This window comes from Mobula birostris, chromosome 10 (assembly GCF_030028105.1).
Source record: "Mobula birostris isolate sMobBir1 chromosome 10, sMobBir1.hap1, whole genome shotgun sequence".
NCBI lineage: Eukaryota > Metazoa > Chordata > Chondrichthyes > Myliobatiformes > Myliobatidae > Mobula > Mobula birostris.
In genome coordinates this window covers 136,364,511-136,387,237 of record NC_092379.1, presented here as the reverse complement: position 1 = coordinate 136,387,237, position 22,727 = coordinate 136,364,511, and positions in this window count along the sequence as shown.

The window sequence follows — 22,727 nt, the reverse complement described above, 5'->3', positions numbered from 1 at the left end:
GCCTGTTAAATGTCCCTAAGGTATCTGGCTCTACTACTGCCCCCGGCACCCTTGTAAATTTTCTTTGTACTCTTTTAAAAAAAAGTCAAAGTAAATTTATTATTAAAGTACATTGGGTGCCACAATAGCATTGCAGTTAGCATGACGCTATTTCAGGTCAGGGTGTCAGAGACTGGATTTCATTCCGGTGTTTCCTGTAAGGAGTTTGTACATTCTGCCCACGAACTATGTGAGTTTTCTCTGGGTACTCTGATTTCCTCCCATCTACCTTACGATTCATTTACCCCCAGGTATTTTCAGCCAAGAAATGAAAAAACTGAAGCTTATTAATATATGGAGTGACTGGACAGGCTTGGGACTATATTCCAAGAAAGTAATGCTGGAGATCTAGTTCCCCCCCCCCCCCACCAAATTAACCATGCTCTTGGTGACATGGGCAGGTTCAAGGGCTACAAGATCCACTCCTGTTCCTAATTTTCACGCTCTGGAATCTGCTTAAGTGTTGTGTGGAAGACCACAGACAAGATTCTGAATGTTCACTAATTTTGATGGAACTTAAGATGGATAGAGCAATGACAGAAGGAATTTAATCCTGAAAAATGTGAGTTGATGCCTTTTATCAGATCTAATTATACTAGGAAATACATAATGGTAGGACTCATGGAAGTACTGTGTCACAACCACGGATTCAGCAGCACAGCAAATTCGGCAATTACGCTCATGGATATGCACGTGTCAGCTAATTATTATTTCATTGTGATAGTATTTAACTCCATTCATTCCGTCATAGTATTTATCAAGACTTGGACACAGCAATGCTTTGCTGCCTGCTTGCATTCCGTCTTGCCTGAGAAATTGGACTGTCAAGTCAACTGACTCTGAAGACTAGCGGTATTCATTTTATTCTTAGTTGTTCCTTTCAGCCACAGTGTAGGCTTTGTTTTCCATTTGAGAGTTTTAGTTAACAGCCCTGTTTGGCCTAATACGCATTGTTTTCTTTTCTCTTTAATACTGTTCACATTAAAGTCTGTGAACTATTGACCTGCTTCAGTCTCTCACTCTGCACTTGGGCCATATCTGAACCTGGTGACATACTGGGAAACAAAGAGATCTTATACATGTCCAAGGGTCCTTGAAATGTCATGGTCTGGTCTGTAAAGTCCGCATTCCGGTTCACGGTCCGGTCCATCGATCCTTATTCCAGGTTTTCCAGTTTTCCCTGGTTCCATTGGGACACCTGATTCTCGTTTCGGGCTGGAGATAAAAACCTCTGCAAACCAGGGATTGGGTGCTGGACTGTTTTCTCTCTCTCTCGCTCCCTCTCCCTTCCCATCTGATCCCCGTCTGAAACTTATCTGCAACCTTCATCTGCAACTTCATCAGTATCCCCGTCAAGTTCAACCACCAGAGTGAGACTGGAGTCTTGCCACGCCAATATAAGGAACTATCTATTGTTGAGTTTGGAACTACCTCTTTGTGTCCCTGTGTTTAGTGTCCATGTCAAAGACGAGTCCTGGCCCTAGGTCCTGTTCCCAAGGAGGGGTCCTGGCTCTGTGTTCCATGTTCCTGTGCTCAAGTCCAAGGCTCCATGTTCCTGTGCTCCAAGACCAAGTCCAGGCGCCGTGTTCCAGCCCTGTCCAAGTCTGAGCTTCGTGTCCTTATTCAGTTCTGGTGCCTTGCCCAGCCCAGGAGTTCCTCGTCCAGCCTGGTGCTGGAGATTCCTCGTCCTGTGCTGGGGTACCTCGTCCTATCCTTGCCAAGATCCTAGTCCCGAGTCCTAGCCTAGACCCGAGTTCTGGGTTCTTGTCCAGGCTCTGGTTCTGGAGTTTCGTGTTCCTAGTCCAGGCTCCTTGTTCCTAGTTCCACGGTCAGGTCCTGTGTTTCTAGTCCAAGTCCTTGCCCAGGTCCTGAATCCTAGTCTCGTCCAGGGCCTGTGTCTGGGTCCAGCGTCATTTCTTCCTGACTCACCTTGCTATCTCGATAACCCTAGTCCTGTTCCTAGTTCTTCAGTGTCTGTGTCTTGCATTTGGGTCCACTATCAACACCCACCTTATAACATGAAAGTACTAGTACAGGCATATAGGGAGAGCATTCTGATTGGCTGCATCATTGCCTGGTATGAAGTTTCCTATGCATTAGATCAAAAGAGGCTGCAGAGGGCTGTAGGGACAGCCAGCTCCATCATATGCACACAACTGTCAAGGACGTCTTCAAGAAGCGGTACCTCAAGAAGACTGCATCCATGATGAAGGACACTTACCATCCAGGACACACCCCCTTTTCATTACTACCATTGTGGAGGAAGAGGCTGAAGCTCACACTCAATATTTTAGAAACAGCTTCCTCTCCTCTGCCATCAGATTTCTGAACTGTCCATGAACATCACATCACCATTCCTCCTTTGCACCATTTATTTTTGTGACTTATAGTAACTTCTGTGTTTTGTACAGTATTGCTGTCGCAAAATAATAAATTTCATGACATACGTCAGTGATAAGAAACGTGATTCTGATTCTGAAGTCTGATTCTATACAGGCATATAGGATACTATCTGGAAGCATAATGTCAGAACAGGAAGGTTCATGTTACACATTGGGTAGGTAACAGTCAACTACTATGTAGAGTTCTATTCATGATAGGATGTATTTCTTCCTAATGAAAGAAGTCACTCTGCCAACTGGCTTCACATGCCTATTGTTTTTTCTCTTATTTGTGTTTACCTATCTCCTTCAAGCTTCTGTCTCAACCCTCCCAACCTCCCTATACCACTTTGTCACCTCCACCCATCACCTCCCAGCTTCTGGCACTATATCCACTCTCACCTCTTGTATCTGCCTATCACCCTCCCCTAATCTGGTTCTACCTATCACCTTCTAGGCATCGTCTCACCCCTCCCTCAAAGTTTCAAAGAACATTTATTATCAATGTATACAGTATACAACCCTGAGATTCGTCATTCCGCAGGCAGCCACCAAACAAAGAAACACCATGGAACCCATTTATAGAAAGCATCAAACACCCAACATGAAAAAAAGAATAACTCATGTAAACAGCAAAATGCGAGCAAATAACAGAGGATAACTGCGGGGTCCCTGAGAGGATGCAGGAGTGACAGCCACTGTGTCAGTTCAAAATGCCTTGATCAAATTACATTAAAAGCAAAAAAGAATAACCAGAAACACAGGGAACATGAACCACAGAGTTCCCCAAAAATGAGTCGACCACCATAGAGTGCTTTCAGCACTGAGGACATTAAAAATTAGACTGTGAAGTCCCCTGAAAACAGTCCCACAGCTACGAGCCCCGCCACCAAGGTGAGCAAACCTGCACCCTTCCCCAGCAGCAGCGAGATGTAGACCAGTCAAACACAGGCTCACAGCTTTGAAAACCCACTCACCTTCTGCTTTCATTTGATTTCAATCTTACTCGACACTTCAATCAGAAAGGAGTAATGGAGCCATCCATAGGTTCACATTCTGTCATTAAGAAACAAGGGCCGCACACTCTGCTCCCACTCCAGGAGATACCCACCAGATTGCTCAATGAGTCCAAAACATGTCAACAAAATGGAAATTACAGGCTGAGATCAAATGCAATTCAAGAGAAGAAGCATACTTAAAAGAAGAAGAAAACGTATAAGTAGTTTTGTGAGCTGTCTGCAAGATGTCACCACTGGTCATGTTGATCACTGGCACCGTCTTGTCTTGCCTCTCACTTTTAGAAACTTTTAGGCTCTTTTCCCTCAACGCTCTCAACCCTATGTAGGGTCTCAACCTGAAACATTGATCATCGTTTTGCTTCCACAGATGATGTCTGAGCCAGAGTTCTTCCAGCAGTGTGCTTCTTGCTCCAGATTCCAGCATCCAGTCTCTTGTGTTCTCATAGGAAAGAGGAGATTGCATTGGAGAGGATTCAGAGGAGGTTCAGTTATTATTCTAAATACATACAGTACTGTATATGTCACCATATACAACACAGAGATTCGTGGCCTAAGGTAGAAGGAGATGAGTTAGTAACTTCAGACTTTCTGCATAATCAAAGAGTTGAACTGCACATGCATGTAACGAGATCTGCCTAACTCATTACCTTCTACTTTAGGCCACAAACTTATTAATCACCCCTGCTGTGGACCACTTCTAAAGGTCCAAGACGCTGACTTCTGCAAAGAAGGGATCCGTATGCTCCACGACTACTGGACTAAGTGTGTAAATGTGGTGGGGGACTATATTCAAAAATAAATGTGCTAGGTTTTCTAAAATTGACTCTTTATACCTTAGGCCACAAACTTATCGATCACCCCTTGTACATACAGTATATTAAACATATTGAAAGGTGCAATTAAGCTAACAGAAATATCTGGGAAATCAACGAGCAAAGAAAATAGATCATAATGCAATAAAGGGAAAACTTATCACAGAATTTACTTAATGGCTGAAGAAAACCTGCCGAGCCCAGCTCAATAGTAAAAATATAGCATAGGCAATGAACCCTTTTTGCTGCACCCATATTAACATATTCTTTGTTCATAATATCTTTTTCCCGATCTGATCAAGAATACAGAATAAAAGGCAAATTCAAGATAATAAATGCAGAAAATACCTAGATAAATCAGAAACAATCCAACACATTACAGCATCCAGCAACCGGTTATGTCAATAGGCACAATCTAGAAGCAAACATCAAATCAGTAAAGTCATGCATTAAAATACAAACTCATAAAAGGCTCCATATGCTATTATAAATACAAGACTGATCCAGTTGTAGACTCAGGGTCCTACAAATTATATTACGACTGATCCACTGCTACATTGGAGAATCCATACTCACCCTCTAGATGTAATATGAAAGAATGTTGTTGTTGTTCGTCCAACGTCGACGTTGATGAGGACCTCAACACCATTTTAATGCTGTCAAGACTAGCACGTGATTTGGATTTAAGTGAGGGAGAGTTGCGCAGTGTCAGCCTCACTCTCTCTTCCCAATTCCCATCTGGATCCAGTGGCAAGACAGACTCGAGACGGCTGGAGATGGGACTAGGCGCAGTGGATGACCAGGACGCCTTCTATGTCTTGTCCTACTCTACACGTTCCACGATGCTTGCAGAGACTGCCTTCTTGACAGTTGGACCTTCCATTGGTCTCGTCCGCTCAATCTGCCAGAGTCTGTCTTCACATGCTGAATATTAAAGAATAAACAAGCAAGAACAACCTAATTTATAGATATAGACATTCCAAACACTCATAACGTACAGTAATAAGGGAAAACACCAAAAATATACTGAATTATAATAAGAAATTGAAAGACTGAGGAACATGAACTGTCTGTACATTTTCTCAATACAGGTTTCCCCCGCCATCCAAAGGTACAGCGTTCCTATGAAACAGTTCATAAGCCAAAATGTCATAAAGCGAAGAAGCAATTACCATTTATTTATATGGGAAAAATTTGTGAGCGTTCGTAGACCCAAAAATAACCTACCAAATCATGCCAAATAACACATAAAACCTAAAATAACAGTAACATATAGTAAAAGCAGGAATGATACGAGAAATACACAGCCTATATAAAGTAGAAATACTTTTCCACAATCATTACTGCACTGTTCTGCGTAGCGAAAATCTCGCGCAAGCGCTGTCAGCAAAAACACGGCGCAAGTGGTCTCCAGTAAACTTTAAGCTATGAAGCTGCCAAATCATACCAAATAACACGTAAAAATACGCAGCCGATATAAAGTAGAAATAATGTATGTACAGTGTAGTATCACTTACCGGAATTGGTTCAGTGCCGAGCACACTGATGATGATGTGTTAGACTGAGTCGTAGCAGGTTGGGTGGTGCAGTGGCCCCACCCTCCAGGCCGCCGACAGATACTGACCCGCAAAGCATGCAGGGGTGCAGCGGTAGCCAGGAGGCACCCAACACATCTTTAAGAAAAAAGCCGAAATAAACATGCTAATTAATTAGGTGCCACCCGGCACATAATTGTCGGCCCAGATCAGTGCTGATTTCCAATTGCGTCGTCTCTGATCTGGGCCGACAATTACGTGTCGGGCGGTACCTAAGTAATTAGCATGTTTATTTCGGCTTTTTTCTTAAAGATGTGCTGTGTGCGTCCCGGCTACCGCTGCTTTCTCCGCGAATCGCGGGGTGGTGGGACACTGGGGTGTCATCTCGTCGTCTGTTTCCATTAGAGCAGGCAGCTCATCTTCTCCTATGACTGCCCACCTCGATGTTGAAGGTCGAGGTTCGTCGTCTGCTGTGGCTGATGCGGAAGGCTTGCTTGACTGCTGAGTCTTGCGCATTTTTCTATCATACAGTTCTTTGCAAGGACTCAAACCATCCTGAAAATATCCCCTAAACCTACGTACCCTTTCAAAATTAAAGTCGTACTTTATTATTTCAGCGAAAATCTCACGCAGTTGCTTCACGTTCAGTTCCTGGACGACTTCACTTCTGGTCTGTTTGCTACTGCATTCAGTTTCAATTGTTATCCTTTCCTCTTCCAGTTGCATCAGCTCTTCATCTATCAGTTCTTGGTCATGGAATGCCAAAACCTCTTCAACATCATGTTCGTCAGCTTCCACATGCCAAACTCACTTAGTCCTTACTTCGTTCACCATGATCGAAATGCTTAATTATGTCTAGTTTTATGCTAAGTGTAACACCCTTATGAGTTCTTTTAGGCTTTTCCAATACCTTAGAACTCATCTTGCTAACGACTGCTCATAGGCACTTTTAAGCAATGCCGGTGAGAATGCAGTTCCGAATCCGGGGGACAGCGGCTGCTCAGGGCGCACGCTGCTTTTTTTTCGTAACAGTGAAAACACCTTCTGAAAGCGAAAACAGGGTACTAATGTATGTCTTTCGTAACAATGAGGGTTTGTAAAGCGAACGTTTGAAAAGCAGGGGACACCTACAGAAATATGTACAGCTGGTTTCATCCTAAACTAACTACACCATGGCATTAAACAATTAGGCCTATGCAGTATTATTTATGTCAATATCAAGAAAGTCACAATACTAAACACAACTAGAATACTCCAAAAGTACTTAACCATTGAGAAATGAGTGTGGTTGGCTATGCCCCTACCTCAGGTTTTACCAGCTTGAACAGAGAAAAAATAAAATACAATAACAATAATAGTAATGAATAATGATCAATCAAATGAGAACACCAAAATGGTAGAAGACACGAATGAAACAAAATTGAGAACTAAAGAACTAACTCGCCTAATAGAGTATAAAATGGATAACCCGAGCAAGGAAGTTGAGAGATAAGCTAAGGAAAAACTCAACAAATGTATGGACCATACAAGATATGATCAGCATTACAAAAGCATTGTAGAATTTATAGATACACTAAAACAAAAAGTTGATGCATACAACACCAAACTAAATACATAAACGAAATGCACCAGACATAGAAAACAGAATTATCAGTCGAGGAACAATGAAAAAGGTTTATATGGAATATTTAAAGTAAATTCAATACATCAAAATTTTAACAGGCCTAACACAGAATTACCAACAAACTCAGAGCTAATGAACTTTTGGTCTAATATCTGGCCAAACAGGATGATGATCGATCACCGAGCAAGCTGAATCAGGGAAGAGAAAGAATGCACTCACACAATTTAAGACATACAAACACTTGAAATTACAATGGATAGGCTAAAAGTAGTAATAAAAATACGCACAACTGGAAAAGTACTGGCAGTGATAATATTCATAATTAATGGTACAAAAAATTCACTTGCCTTCAACTGTACCTATTAATACATATCAACAATTTGCTTAAAAATCCTGGAAAAGTGCTCAAAGTTTTGACAGAAGGTAAAACAATACTTTAACAAAGGAAAAATTCCAAAAGACTCTTCAAACTTTTGTTCTATTACTATTTTTTTTACAAACTACATATAAAATTGTAACATCATGCATCTTGCAACTAATAACTACTGACTTAGATAACCACAATATACTCACAGAAGGGCAGAAAGAATGCAGTAAGGGTGTGAAAGGATGTAAAGACCAACTGATAATAGATTCTGTAATTCTGAATCAAGCCCGGTGGAAAAGCATTTGATTCAGTCCCACATTCATGGTTAATAAAAGCTCTTAAAAAATATATATATACTGTTACATACCCCGTAACTGGGTTACCAACCAGCAGAAATGGAACACTTGTTGGAGTCTGGATTACTAGGAACTAATGAAGTTTTATTAAAGAAACAAATAATACAGTACTCTAATCGTAAGGATATAAATGTAGCAGGTTAGCAATGATAATACACACCTATACACAGAACTAGGGTAATAGGAATCAACCAAGCTCTATCGCAGTCTAGGGGTAAAATGATGAGTCTTATAGTGACGCAGAGTTCATTTCAGCTTAGTGCAGTTCGCAGTAATCGCTGTTGTACCGTTGGAGGGGGAGGGAGTATCTTCGCAGTTGGTTTTGGGCAGGCCCTTTTTGATGTCTTCTATCCCGCTGTGGTCACCGACTGTGACCCCTCCGTTCCGGATACGATCGTTCTTCCGCGGTGAACCCGGCACCCAGGCAAGGGTGGACACACACACCAGGTTCCCACCAATCGTACCTTTACACCCTGTGAGCCAATGGTCGGTTCCCGCGAACCAGACCTCCAAACTCTCACCACTTGTGGGGGCACACCGCTCTTTCCAGGGTCTCGTTGTCTCGTGATGTCCCGTGCCTTAGCAAACCTGCTCTTTTTATCCCCCTGCTGGGGTATCACCTGTCCATCAAACTTCAAACAGTTTCGGTTCAAAGCAACCGGTCTGTCAATATTCTGAATTGTATTTCTTTTCTGTTAATCCCTCTCTCCTCTCTTATTAGCATTTTGAATGCTTCTCCATTGTCTATCTTATCTCTCTCATTAGCAGCAATCATCCGATAGCTTGGTTTCGCGTCACAATACATATACATCTTTTAACAACCTAAAAAGAACAACCACTGTTATCAAAATAAAATGAGCCATTTTCAGGTTGATTCTCTATAGCTTTGTCTAGCTTTCAACCTGCTCTCTAATTACTAAATCGGATGAAAATAGGGTATCAAACCAGAGAGAGAAGCAAACAAATTATACCTTAGCACCCACTGACGATTTAAAATTGTACACTCCTTTATCAGTAAAGCTGAAGCAATTAATACAAATAGTAGAAATATTTTCTAAACATAGAAACATGAATTTAGGGCTATATAAATGCAGCATATTAAAAATAAAGGAAGTTGCAATAGAATACAAAACAGAGCAGCAGGATACGATACAACCAGTGGATGAATATCAAACATAAGTGTCTGAGATATCAAGAACCAAAGAAAACAGTGCAATAAAGTGAAACATTTTGACAGAAGTTACTTCAAAGCTTAAGAAAATCTGCCAAACAGAGCTCAATAGTAAAAATATAACAAAGACAATAAACGCTTTTGCTACACCTGTACTGCCGATTTGTTTTGGCATAATATCTTTGACCGAAACTAAACTGGAAAATTTACAAAGAAAGAACTGAAATGGCAAATTTTAGAAAATGCGATTTAAACTTGAATGTAATTAGATTAAAACTACCAGGTGCACGAGGAATAGGTATAACAGACATTAAATAAATTTTCACAACAGTCATATAAAACTTCTCAGAATATATTTTCCTCATCAACAGGATTCAGTGTGCATATGTAGTTTGTAATTCTGATAAAAGGTACGTACCACTAAATTTAAATGAAAGCACAATGCAGAAAAATGAAGAAATTATCAATTTGTTTACTCACACAGGCACAATCAAGTAGCAAACATCAATTAATAAAATCATGCATTCAAATACAAACTCATGAAAGGCCCCATACCTTACCATAAATACAAGACCGATCCAGTAGTAGAATCAGAGTCTGACAAAATATATTACAACTGATGCATTATTACATTGGAGAAATCATAATAACCATCCCAATGTAATATTAAAGAATAAACAAGCAAGAACAACAAACTTAATCAATGGAGCCATTCCAAATAATGAAGGATACTGCAAGGGCATGAAAGGACATAAAGACCAACAGATAATTGATGCTGCCATTCTAAATCAAGCTCTGTGGAAAAGCATATGTTTAGGTCCGATATTTACATTTAACAAAAGCTCTTAATATGTATAAAACACACCCAATATTTGTGAAATTCTCACAACGTCTGATGAGGCTTTGGCATACTATAAAAACCCTATCTAATAACAACCTAAAAAGAACAAACACCGTTATCAAAATGAGGTATTTTTCAGGGTAATTCTTTGAGCTTACTATGGCTTTGTCTAGCTTTCAACCCACTCTCTAAATTACTGAATCACATGAAAAAAGGGTATCGTATCAAAGAGAAGCAGATGAATAATATATTAACACAGCTTCTAAATGTGGACAATTTGAAGTTGTACACTCCATCAGTAAACCTTAGTCAATTCAAATAGTAGAAATAGTTTTGAAAGATACAAATGTAAACTTGGAACTAGATAAGTTTAGTACATTAAAGATAAAGAAAGTTGCAAAATAGCTAGTAGAATATAAAAAAGAGCAGCAGGATACAACTGGTGGATGAATATGAAACAGATAAGTATCTGGGATATCAACAAAGAAAATAGATCATAGTGCAAAAAAAGGGAACCTTTCGATAGAATTTACTTCAGTGCTCAAGGAGATCTGCCAAACAGAACTCAATAATAAAAATATAACAAAATAAATCAATGCATTCACAAAAGCTATATTAACATATTCTTGTGGCATAATATCTTGGTCCGAATCTGATCTGGAAAATTTACAAAGAAAATTAAGATGCGCAGTCACAGATTAGGTACACTTGAACACACTTCGATTAATACTACCAGGACAGAAGGAGCGAGAGAAACAACATAAACAAAATTACACAAGTCAGACAGAACTTTGAAGGATATATTTTCATCAATGAAAAGAACATTCAGTACTCCACATGAGCATATACAATTCTGATGAGAAGTGAACACCACTGAACTTAAATGAAAGCAGAACTCAAAAAAGAGAAGGAGTTATCAGCATAGAAGAAAAGAAGAAGAGGATAATAATCCATGGAAGACATTCCCATGATCTGAGCAGGCTAGATGTCAACAAGGAAGCGTTGAACACCTAACATAGATTTGGAGGTCTCTTTCCAGAATGAAGGGTTGCTTCTGTCAATACAGAACCTGGCGACTAACACAAAAAATATCAAAAATATAGAATAACACTGGCCAACAAATTTAAGACAATAAATACAGAAAATGACAAGGAATACCAGAAACAATCCAACACATTACAGTATCTTGCAGCAGTTTAACTTAATTTGATTACATTCACTGGAAAAATCAAGTGGCAAACGGAATTATTCATAAAAAGAGTAATGAACTTTTGGTCGAATATCTGGTGAAAGAGGGCGATGCACAATCAAGGAGGAAGATGGATTACGGAGGGAAAAGATCAAACTCACATGATTAAAGGTATGCAAACTCCTGAATTTACAACAGATATGCTAAACACAGTTATAAAGTATCAAGAATGTTCTTAAAGTTCCTAAAACTAAAATGCCCAAGTTTTTTTTTGTAATATAATTTTTATTGAGTTTTCAAAAAGAATACATGAAAAGATAAAATCTACCCTCCCCCCTCCTCTTAACCCTCCTCCCCCCCATATATATAGCCCTACCTAAAAAGAAAGAAAAAGAGAAAAAAAGAAAAGAACCGCCTGGGTGTTGGAAGGTTTCCACATGCTCCATGGGATTCAAAATAAATTTGGTATAATTATTCGTTACTTTCCCCGAGGGGCCAAGGTCTTTATCGGAGCACTTAAATATGCCATCCTATCTTTTGTAAATAAGGGCGCCAAGTATTCAAAAATGTTACATATTTATCTCTTAAATTATAAGTAATTTTTTCGAGTGGAATAGAACTAGCCATTTCATTATTCCAACGATCCATACTTAAATACGAATCAGATTTCCAAGTAACTGCTATAGTCTTCTTAGCTACTGCCAATGCAATTTTTATAAATCCTTTCTGATATTTATTCAATTTAAGTTTCAGTTTTATCCCTTCAATATCACCTAATAGAAATAATACAGGGTTATGTGGAAGTTGAGTTCCAGTAAGTTGTTCCAATAAGACTCTTAAATTTATCCAAAAGGGTTGAATTTTAAAACAAGACCAAGTAGATTGTAAAAAAGTACCAATTTCTTGATTACACCGAAAGCATTTATCAGATAGATTTGAATTTAATCTATTTATTTTTTGTGGTGTAATATATAATTGGTGTAAAAAATTATATTGTACTAATCTAAGTCGAACATTTATTGTATTTGTCATACTGTCAAGACGGAGTCTTGACCAATTTGTTTCATCAATATTAATATTCAAATCTGTTTCCCATTTTTGCTTTGACTTATGGGTTCCTTGTTTAATTGTCTGTTCTTGAATCAAATTATACATACAAGAAATAATTTTTTTAATTTTCCCTTTTTGAATTAAAATTTCAATTTCATTAGGTTTTGGCAAAAACATTGTTTGACCCAGCTTACCTTTTAAGTAAGCCCTTAATTGAAAGTAACAAAAGAAAGTATTATTAGATATTTTATATTTATCCTTTAATTGTTCAACTGACATCAATATACCTCGTTCAAAACAATCTCCTATAAATTTAATCCCTTTTTGGTACCAATTATATAAAAGTTGATTGTCCATTGTAAAAGGAATAAGTCTGTTTTGAAACAAAGGTCTCCTTGCTAATAGAGATTTCTGTGTTTCATTATCAACATTTATCTTATTAAATAATTCAATCAAATGTGCTAATATAGGAGATGCTTTCTTTTCCCGTATCCATTTAGATTCCCATTGATATATATAAAATCTTCAGGTCTATTTTCTCCTATCTTATCTAGTTCTATTCTAATCCATGCTGGTTTTTGATCATCAAAGAAAGATGCAATAAATCTAAGTTGATTTGCTTTATAATAGTTTTTAAAGTTTGGAAGTTGTAACCCTCTTAACCCAAATTTACATGTCAATTTTTCCAATGATATTCTTGACATTTTACCTTTCCAAAGAAATTTTCTCACACATTTACTTAACTCTTGAAAAAATTTCTGTGGCAATTGTATTGGTAATGTTTGAAACAAATACTGTAATCTAGGAAATATATTCATTTTTACAACATTGACTCTACCTACTAATGTTATTGGTAGTATCAACCATTTGTCAAAATCGTCTTGAATTTTTTTCAACAGCGGTAAATAATTAAATTTATATAAATTCTTTACATCATTATCAAGTCTTATACCTAAATACTTTATACCATTTACCAGCCATCTAAATTGGGTTACTAATCGACATTGACTATAGTCTCCTTTAGTAAGAGGTAAAATTTCACTTTTATCCCAATTTATTTTGTAACCTGATACCTTCCCATATTCATCCAATCTAGAAGATAATTTATGTAACGAATGTTGTGGGTTTGTTAAATAGATCAAAACATCATCGGCAAAAAGATTAATTTTATATTCCTCCTGATTAACTCTAAAACCCATAATATCTGGATCAATTCTGATTAGTTCTGCTAATGGCTCTATCGCCAGTACAAATAAAGCAGGTGATAATGGACAACCTTGTCTAGTTGACCTTTTTAACTGGAATGGTGTTGAAATTTGAGAATTTGTCACTACTTTAGCTTTAGGGTTAGAATTTAAAGTTTTAATCCAATTTATAAAAGATGTTCCTAACCCATATTTTTCTAATACTTTAAATAAAAAATCCCATTCTAATCTATCAAATGCTTTTTCTGCATCCAAAGCTACTACTATACTCTTCTCATCCCTTTTTTGTGCCAAATGAATTATACTGAGTAGCCGGGTTACATTATCTACCAATTGTCTATTTTTAATAAATCCTGTTTGATCCATATGTATTAATTTTGGTAAATATTTAGATAATCTATTCGATAAAATTTTTGCTATTATTTTATAATCCGTATTCAATAAAGAAATAGGCCTGTATGATGTTGGTTTCATAGGGTCTCTGTCTTTTTTTGGCAATACTATTACAATCGCTGTTGAAAAAGATTCTGGAAGTTTATGTATTTTTTCTGCTTGACGTATTAGTTCCATAAAAAGAGGAAATAATAAATCTTTAAATTTTTTATAAAATTCAGGTGGAAAACCATCTTCTCCTGGAGATCTATTACTTTGGAGTGATCCTAAAGCTTCTTCAACTTCTTTTAATGTAAAAGGCATATCTAATTCCTTCTGTTCTTCCAAATTCAATTTTGGAAGAGAAATTTGTGATAAAAACCTTTCTATCTCATTAACATCATTTTGGGATTCTGATTGATATAATTCAGAATAGAAATTTTTTAAAGTTTCATTTATTTCAAGAGGTTTATAAGATATTTTATTTGCCCTTGTTCTAATTGCATTTATTGTTTTGGAAGCTTGTTCTGTTTTCAACTGCCAGGCAAGAATTTTATGTGCTCTCTCACCTAACTCATAATACCTTCGTTTAGTTCTTATAATTGCTTTTTCCGTTCTATATGTCTGAAGCGTATTATATTGTAACTTCTTATTGACAAGTTGTCTTCGTTTTTCTTCTGACATATATCTTTGAGATTCTTTTTCTATTTTTGTAATCTCTTTTTCCAATTAATCTAGTTCTGCCATGTATTCTTTCTTAATTTTAGACGTATAACTTATTATCTAGCCCCTAAGATATGCTTTCATCGCATCTCATAATATAAATTTATCATCCACTGAATGAAAATTTGTATCCAAAAAAAATTGAATCTGCTTTTTCATAAAATCACAGAAATCTTGACGTTTTAATAATGTTGAATTAAATCTCCATCTATAAGCCACTTCTTCCTTATTAGCCATTATTATTGTCATAAATAAAGGGGAATGATCTGATAATATTCTTGCTTTATATTCCATATTTTTCACTCTATGTTGAATATGCATTGATAATAGAAACAAATTTATCCTTGAGTAAGTTTTATGTCTATGGGAATAGAACGAATAGTCTCTTTCTTTAGGATTGATTCTTCTCTATATATCAATCAAATTTAAATCCTTCATCAATGATAAAGTTAAATTTACTACCTTTGATTTTATAACAGCCTTGGTTGATCTATCTAAGACTGGGTCTAAGCAAAAATTAAAGTCTCCTCCAATTAATATTTTTTCATGTGCATCCGCCAAATTCAGAAAAGCTTCTTGTATGAATTTTGCATCATTTTCGTTTGGTGCATAAATATTCATAAAAGTCCATAATTCAGAAAAAAGTTGACAATGTATAATCACATATCTCCCCGCAGAATCAGTTATTACATTTTGTATTCTAATTGGTAACGTTTTATTGATCAAAATTGCTACTCCTCTCGTTTTTGAATTAAATGAAGCCGCAACAACACTACCCACCCAATCTCTCTTTAGTTTCTGATGTTCTGTTTCTGTTAGGTGCGTTTCCTGTAAAAAAGCTAAATCTATCTTCATTTTTTTAATATGTGTTAAGATTCTTTTTCTTTTCACTGGTCCATTAAGCCCATTAACATTAAAACTCAAAAAATTCAATAAATTAGTCATTATTCTTAACAAAGTTACTCCAATCTAAAACATTACTTATCTTCTCAACTCTCATAGTTCCTTGGGGAATCTCTTTAAACTTCACCATGTTGCTATGTGTTTCCCTCCCAACCTTCCAGGCAAAAAGAAAAGAAAAAATAAAAAGAATACAAAAAAAGAAAAAACAAAATACCCCCCCACTAATGTTGCGAATGAAAAGATACACAACACTACCCCCCTCCATTTTACGGGTCGTGGCAAAAGCCACGCTTGCACACATGATTAGCGTAGCAATCGATCAGTGCTTCTTCCAGCTCCCCCGCAACAAAAAAAATTATATATATATAGGCAAAATTATGTTACTATTCCCAACTAATATTCCTCCAGTTTTAACCTTTCTTACCCCCCTCGTATAATTAATGATATACTTATACATTCATCCAGCTTCAAAAATCCAACAAGTCCATTCCTTAACCCAATCTTCATCTTCAATCTATCTCGCTCCCCTGGATTTGTTCTTGTATCTGGTGAATATTCAGAGAATCTCGCACAAACTGCTCTGCTTTCTGGTAGTCATCAAAAAATCTTTTTTCTCCACCAGGTAAAAAAAAATCTTCAAGGTTGCAGGATAACGCAGTATAAGTTGATAACCATGATCCCGTAGGGTTTTTTTCACTGGATTAAATTTCTTCCTTCTCTTCAAAAGTTCATAACTTATATCAGGGTAGAAAAAAACTTTGTTCCCTTTAATTATCAATGGCCCTTTTCTATCCTTGGCAGCTCGAGCAGCTGCCTGTAGAATCCTTTCCTTGTCTTGAAATCTTAAGAATTTTATTAAAATCGATCGTGGATATTGGTCATCTTTTGGTTTTGGTCTTAGAGCTCTATGTGCCCGCTCAATTTCAATTGGTCGAACCTCCTCTTCCATTTGCAAAACATCCGGGATCCATTTTTGAAAAAATTCTATTGGTTTTTCTCACTCCGTACCTTCTCTAAGACCAACAATTTTAATATTATTATGTCTACTGAAATTTTCCAACATGTCCACTTTCTCCAAGAGACGATTTCTTTCCGAGTTCCAGACAAGCAGATCATTTTCTGTTTTTTCCACTCTATCATTCATATGCCCCATTGCTCTTTCCATCTTTTGAAGCTTCTTATCCATTTTGTCCTGTCTTTCCATAACTTTATTATAGCACATCTTCGTATCTCTAAGCTCTTCTTTTACCTTTCTTAGTTCAGCCGTTAATTGCAATATAGACTCCCTTATGTCTCTATCATCTCCTTTACTTCCAATCGCTTCCAATTCTTCCTCCTCTTCTTCATCTGTATTCTCTGCAGAATCCAATTCTGACTCTGAGTCATTTTCAATTGCAGTGGCTGTCGGTTCTTGTAGTTTGTGTTGTGTCGATTTGCGCATGCGCATTTCCGGTGTCTTCTTCGAAGAACCCGTTACCACCGCCATTGCTCCCTGTTCTATCGAAGGAGATCCAACCCGAGTCCGAGGCTCCATCGTTGCAGTAGGCCCTTTTTTCTTCCCCTCTCGCGGCTGCTTCGCAACAGCAGACTTCTTTTGTTGCGGTTTAGGAGGCATATCGTAAAGTAGTCTTACAAAGTTTATAAATAGTTTTCAGAAAATATTTATTAACTTTGTTTTGTTTAAACGGTACTTTACTGATTTGTTGCGGGAGAGCTGGATTTACACCTCTCAATCCCACGTCATCACGTGACGCCCCTCCCCCAAGTTTTTGACAGAAGGTAAAACCTACCTCTTTTGGTAAGAGGTGTATGTTTTATATTCTGTCAAAAATTTGAGCCATCAAAATATCATCCTCTTACATATTTACAACCTACAAATGTTTGTATATTTCAAAATGTAACATCATGCATCTTGCAACCAATCACCGCTCACTCAGATAACCGCAATATACTTAGGGAGTCAAGGGTACAGCTATTACTGCAGGGGAGCAGGTAGCCTGCTGGCTGAATGTCTGAAGCTACAGCCATCACTGCAAAGATTCTCCTGAGACGGTAGCAGCCACTACTCCCAACCCTGCTGATTCTGGCATCAAGCTGAAGGCGGACATCTTCTGGGGTAAGCGCTGATGAGGGATGAATGCCTTTGAGGATCCTGGGGCAACCGGTAATTTCCTGGATGTGGGTACTGCCCATCGGCTCAACGTACTTCTGCAGGAATTGAGCCAGCCCATAGGGTTGGAACATGCAAAGGACAGAGTGCATGCATAGTGTAGAGGAACATTGAGAGGACATCTGTTTCTATATCATTAATTCTCCTCACAAACCCGATTCTCAGGCACCCTTGTCTGTCCCAGTATAACCCTTCCATGAACTTGAAGGAAGGGAGAATCAATGCATGGGTCAGTCTTTGCAAGAGGGTATGGCTCCTTGTCCCAGGAGCACAAAGGTCATTTGTAGTGCCTTGCTGCCATTGTCTGAGGATATGGATGAGCTTTTGGGCTCTGATTTGGCTTCTGTTTCAACTGAAAACTCCACTGAACCTATGGAGGAGGTCTTCCAACTCACCCGCACTAACTAAGAAGACACAGATTCGGGTGGGGGGGGGGGGGAGTTCCAACACCCAAGCCAGTCAAAATTCCTTCTATCTGCAAGGATTTGTAAGAGGTCTTTAGCTCGGGAAAGGCTTCAACTCTTCCACTGCACCGACCCTATGACTGCGCTGTAGATCCCCTGCCTGATACTTGTCCTTTGCAGAGTCTCAGACCCAGAGAGAAGTGCTATGGAGGAGTACATGAAGGTGGCTCTTTCCATGGAATTCATTAGCCCCTCCACCTCACCAGCTAACGTAGGCCTCTTTTTCGTACAGAAAAATGACTGGAGCCTGTGGCTGTGCATTGATTATAGAGGGCCAAATCGCATAACGGCCAAAAATCTTTACCACCTTCCACTCACAAACGCTGTCTTTGAGATTCTCCAAGGGGCAAGAGTATTTCTGAAGCCGGATTTGTGGAGTGTGTACAACCTGGTCCGCATAAAGGAAGGTGATGAGAGAAAGACTGCAAAGACTGCAATTCAACACACAGACAGGGGACTATAAATACCTGGGTCTTGCCCTTCGGCCTTGCAAATGTACCAACAGTTTTACAGGCCTTTATAAACTGTGTGCTCAGGAATGCTTTCCGTAAGTACGCCTTTGTCTACTTAGACGAAATCCTAATCTTCTCGAACTCCAGGGAGCAGCATGTCACTCATGTAGGGATACCTTAAGGAGGCTTCTCGATCATGGAATTTACGTCAAGCTGGAGAAAACAGAATTTCACGTAACCACCATTTTTTTGCGTTTAATCATCTCCATAAGACAAAGGAGCAGAATTAGGTCATTTGGTCCATCAAGTCTGCTTCACCATTCAATCATGACTGATGCTTTCTTCCCCTTCTCAGGCCCTCTCCCCAGATTTCTCCCCGTAATCTTTGATGCCCTGTCCAATCAAAACTTATTAAGCACTGCCTTAAATACACCCAATGACCTGGCCTCCACAGCTTCGAGTGGTAATAAATTCTACAAATTCAACACCCTTTGGCTAAAGAAATTTCTCCGCATCTGTTTTAAATGGACACCCCTCTAATTTGAGGCTGTGCCCTCTTGTTCTTCGAGATTCTCTAAGGGGCAAGAGTATTCTTGAAGCTAGACTTGTGAACCAATTCTCCCAAGGGAGAATCCGTTTGTTCGAGATGGATTTTGAGTGACTTTCAGAAAGCGGTGTGTGCTTTCACGCAGATCGAAGGTCCAGTATGCGAGTTAAAGAAAATTGCAAGATGAGCTCCAACTTACGTGCACACATGATTGTTTAATTCTGATGGGCCCTTTTGTTTCTTTCCTTTCTTTCCTTTAATAACCGTTTGGTTAAGTTAGCATTCTTCTTCTCTATAATTGTATGCTGTGTACGATCTGTTATTTCTTGCCAACAGGTGATTGCAGGAGGCAGTATATCACACAGCAATCACACAAACTGGAGCTTGGGTGGGTGAGGCATCCCAACCTTACAGGTTTGGCGGAACCAAAGTCGTATGCACCCTAAACGTACGAAGCCTGGGAAAAGTGGGTTCCTCGCCGCGGAGACCAGTGGCTGTTAGCGAGGGGCTAACGAGCCACATTTCCAGAGACGTCCAGTTTAAAGGGATTACACAGGAAATTCACCAAATATAGAAAACTGTATTACCAGTTCAGGAACAATGGAAAAGGTTTATACAGGATATCTACAATAAAATCAACGTACCAAAATTTTACCAACCGAGCTCAGAATTACCAACAATCACGCAGATAATGAACTTTTGGTCTAATACCTTCTCAAACAGAGTGACGCATGATTAAGGAGCAAGCTGGATGAGGGAGGTAAAATAATGCACTCACACAATTTAAGACATGCAAATACCTAAAGTTACAATGGATATGAAAAAAGCAGTTATAAAAAAATACCCAAAGCTGGAAAAGAACCAGCAGTGATAATATTCATTATGATTGGGATAAAAAAAAAACTTACTTGCCTTCATCTTTTCACAATACGTATCAACAATTTTTTAAGAATCCTTAAGAAGTGCCCGAATTTTTGATGGAAGTAAAAACATAGCTCTTACTGAAGGAGAAATCACACATGTCCCATCAAAATATCGTCCGATCACTTGTTTACAAACAATATGTAAAATTGTAACATCATGCATTTCACAACTAATCAACACTCATTTAAATAACCATAATATACTTACAGAAGAGCAGAAAGGATGCTGTAAGGTATGAAAGGATGTAAAGACCAACTGATAATAGATACTGTACCATAATTTGAAATCAAGCCCAGCAGAAAAGCATTTGATTCAGCCCCACATTCATAGTGAATAGAAGCTCATATATATATATATATATATATATATATATATATATATATATATATATAAATCCAGTTATCAAAATAAAATGAAGCATTTTTCAGAATGATTCTCTAAGCCCACTATTGCTTTGTCCAGGTTTAAACCTGCTCTCTAATTTACTGAATCAGATGAAAATATGATATCAAACCAGAGAGGAGCAAATGAATTATACCTTAACACAGCTTCTTTACCTGGACGATTTGAAAATATACGCTCCTTCATCAGTAAAGTGAAAGCAATTAATTCAAATAGTAGAACTATTTTCTAAAGATATAAGCATAAACTTTGGACTACATAAGCGCAGTACATTAAACATATAGAAAGGTACAATTGAGCTAATGGAATATAAAACAGAGCAGCAATATACAAAACGACCGATGGAAGAATATGGACTATAAGTATCTGGGAAATCAACAAGAAAAGAAAATAGATCATTGTCCAATAAAGGGAAAACTTATGACAAAATTCACTTCAAGGCTGAAGAAAATCTGACAAACAGAGCTGAAGAGTAAAAATATAACAAAGGCAATATACACTTAAGCTATACCCACATCGATGTATTCCTTTGGCGTAATATCTTGGCCTGAATCCAAACTGGAAAATTTACAAAGGAAGAATTGAAATGGCAAATCTTAGAAAACACTATGTAAAAATGAACATACTCAGATTAACACTACTAAGGTGAGGAGAAGGAACAGGAATAACACAAAGAATTTACATATCAGATAAAATTTATAAGGATGTATTATCATCAACAATAATATCATTCAGCACTCCATGCGTGGATATGTACTTCTGATAAGTCGTACACACCATAAAGCACAATCCAGACAAATAAAGAAATTATCATCACAGAAAAAAAAGTAAACCCATGGAAGAACACGACCCTCAATGGAAGAGATCTGAGCAGACTAGATGTTGACAAGGAAGTGTTGAAAGCCTGGCTCAGATTTGGAGACCTCTTCCCTGAGACTTCCATCTTGCAGTATAAGACCAAGTTGTTAACACAAAAAAACTGATCTTAGAAAAGACCAACAAAATGACAGATAATGAAATGCAGAAAATGCCAAAAGAAACCTGAAACAATCCAACATACTGCATTATCCTGCAGCAGTTTAACTCAATCTGCTTACTTACACAGGAACAATCAATTAGCAAACATCAATCACCAAAAATCATGCCGTAAGACAGGGGTCCCCAACCTTTTTTGCACTGCGGACTGGTTTAATATTGACAATATTCTTGCAGACTGGACGACGGGGGGGGGGGGGGGCGGTGTTGTTAATCCCGACTAGAATATAGCTGATAAGTCAACTATTAAGTCACTTATCAGTGGTTAATACACTTAATTTTGTTTCTAAAAGGGTTTATCAAATGAATTTAATATTAAACACACAGCACATTATTTTCCTCGCACAAATATAGTGATAAGTCAATTATAAGTCATAAGGGGATCCTAATGTCCAGTCTATTCCGCAATTTAGTTTTCGTTGCACTTATTGCAGAAAACTCCACTTCGCAGAGTTATGATGTTGGAAATGGAAGCAACGTTTTCAGTGTTTTCATGGCTATCTCAGGATATTCAGCCTTGACTTTGATCCAGAATGCCGGCAGAGATGTTATGTCAAACATACTTTTCAGCCCACCATCATTTGCAAGCTTGAGGAGTTGATCTTTTTCCTGCGCTGACATGGATGATTCACCGGGGACATTCACAAATGGGTCACAGACCCATTCCTTTGCACGTATTGGGTCATTTGCAGTTGGAAAGTAACTCTCGAATTCTGTCGACAGCGAAGATAGGTGTTCGCGCACGAGCTGTGAGCCTCAGTCTCTCCCAAATTCCCAGCTAATGTTGGGAACATGTAAAATATGCCCCTGTCCACTCATCGTCCCCACAGTTCCAGTTTGGCTGTGAAAGCAGACACTTTATCCGCCAACTTGAAGACAGTTGTCATTCTCCCCTGAAGTGACAAATTGAGTTCATTGAGCAGGTTGAAGATGTCACACAGATAAGCCAATTACGTTATCCGCACTCCTCGTCACTGAAGTGTGCTGCCAGTGGTGACATTTTTCCTGAAAGAAATCTCTGTAGCTTCTCTCTTAACTCAAAAACCCTGGCCAGGACACTCCCCCTTGATAGCCACCTGACTTCAGTGTGTAAGAGAAGGCATTTGTGCTCTGCATCCATTTCCTTGCAAAGCTGCTCAAACAGAT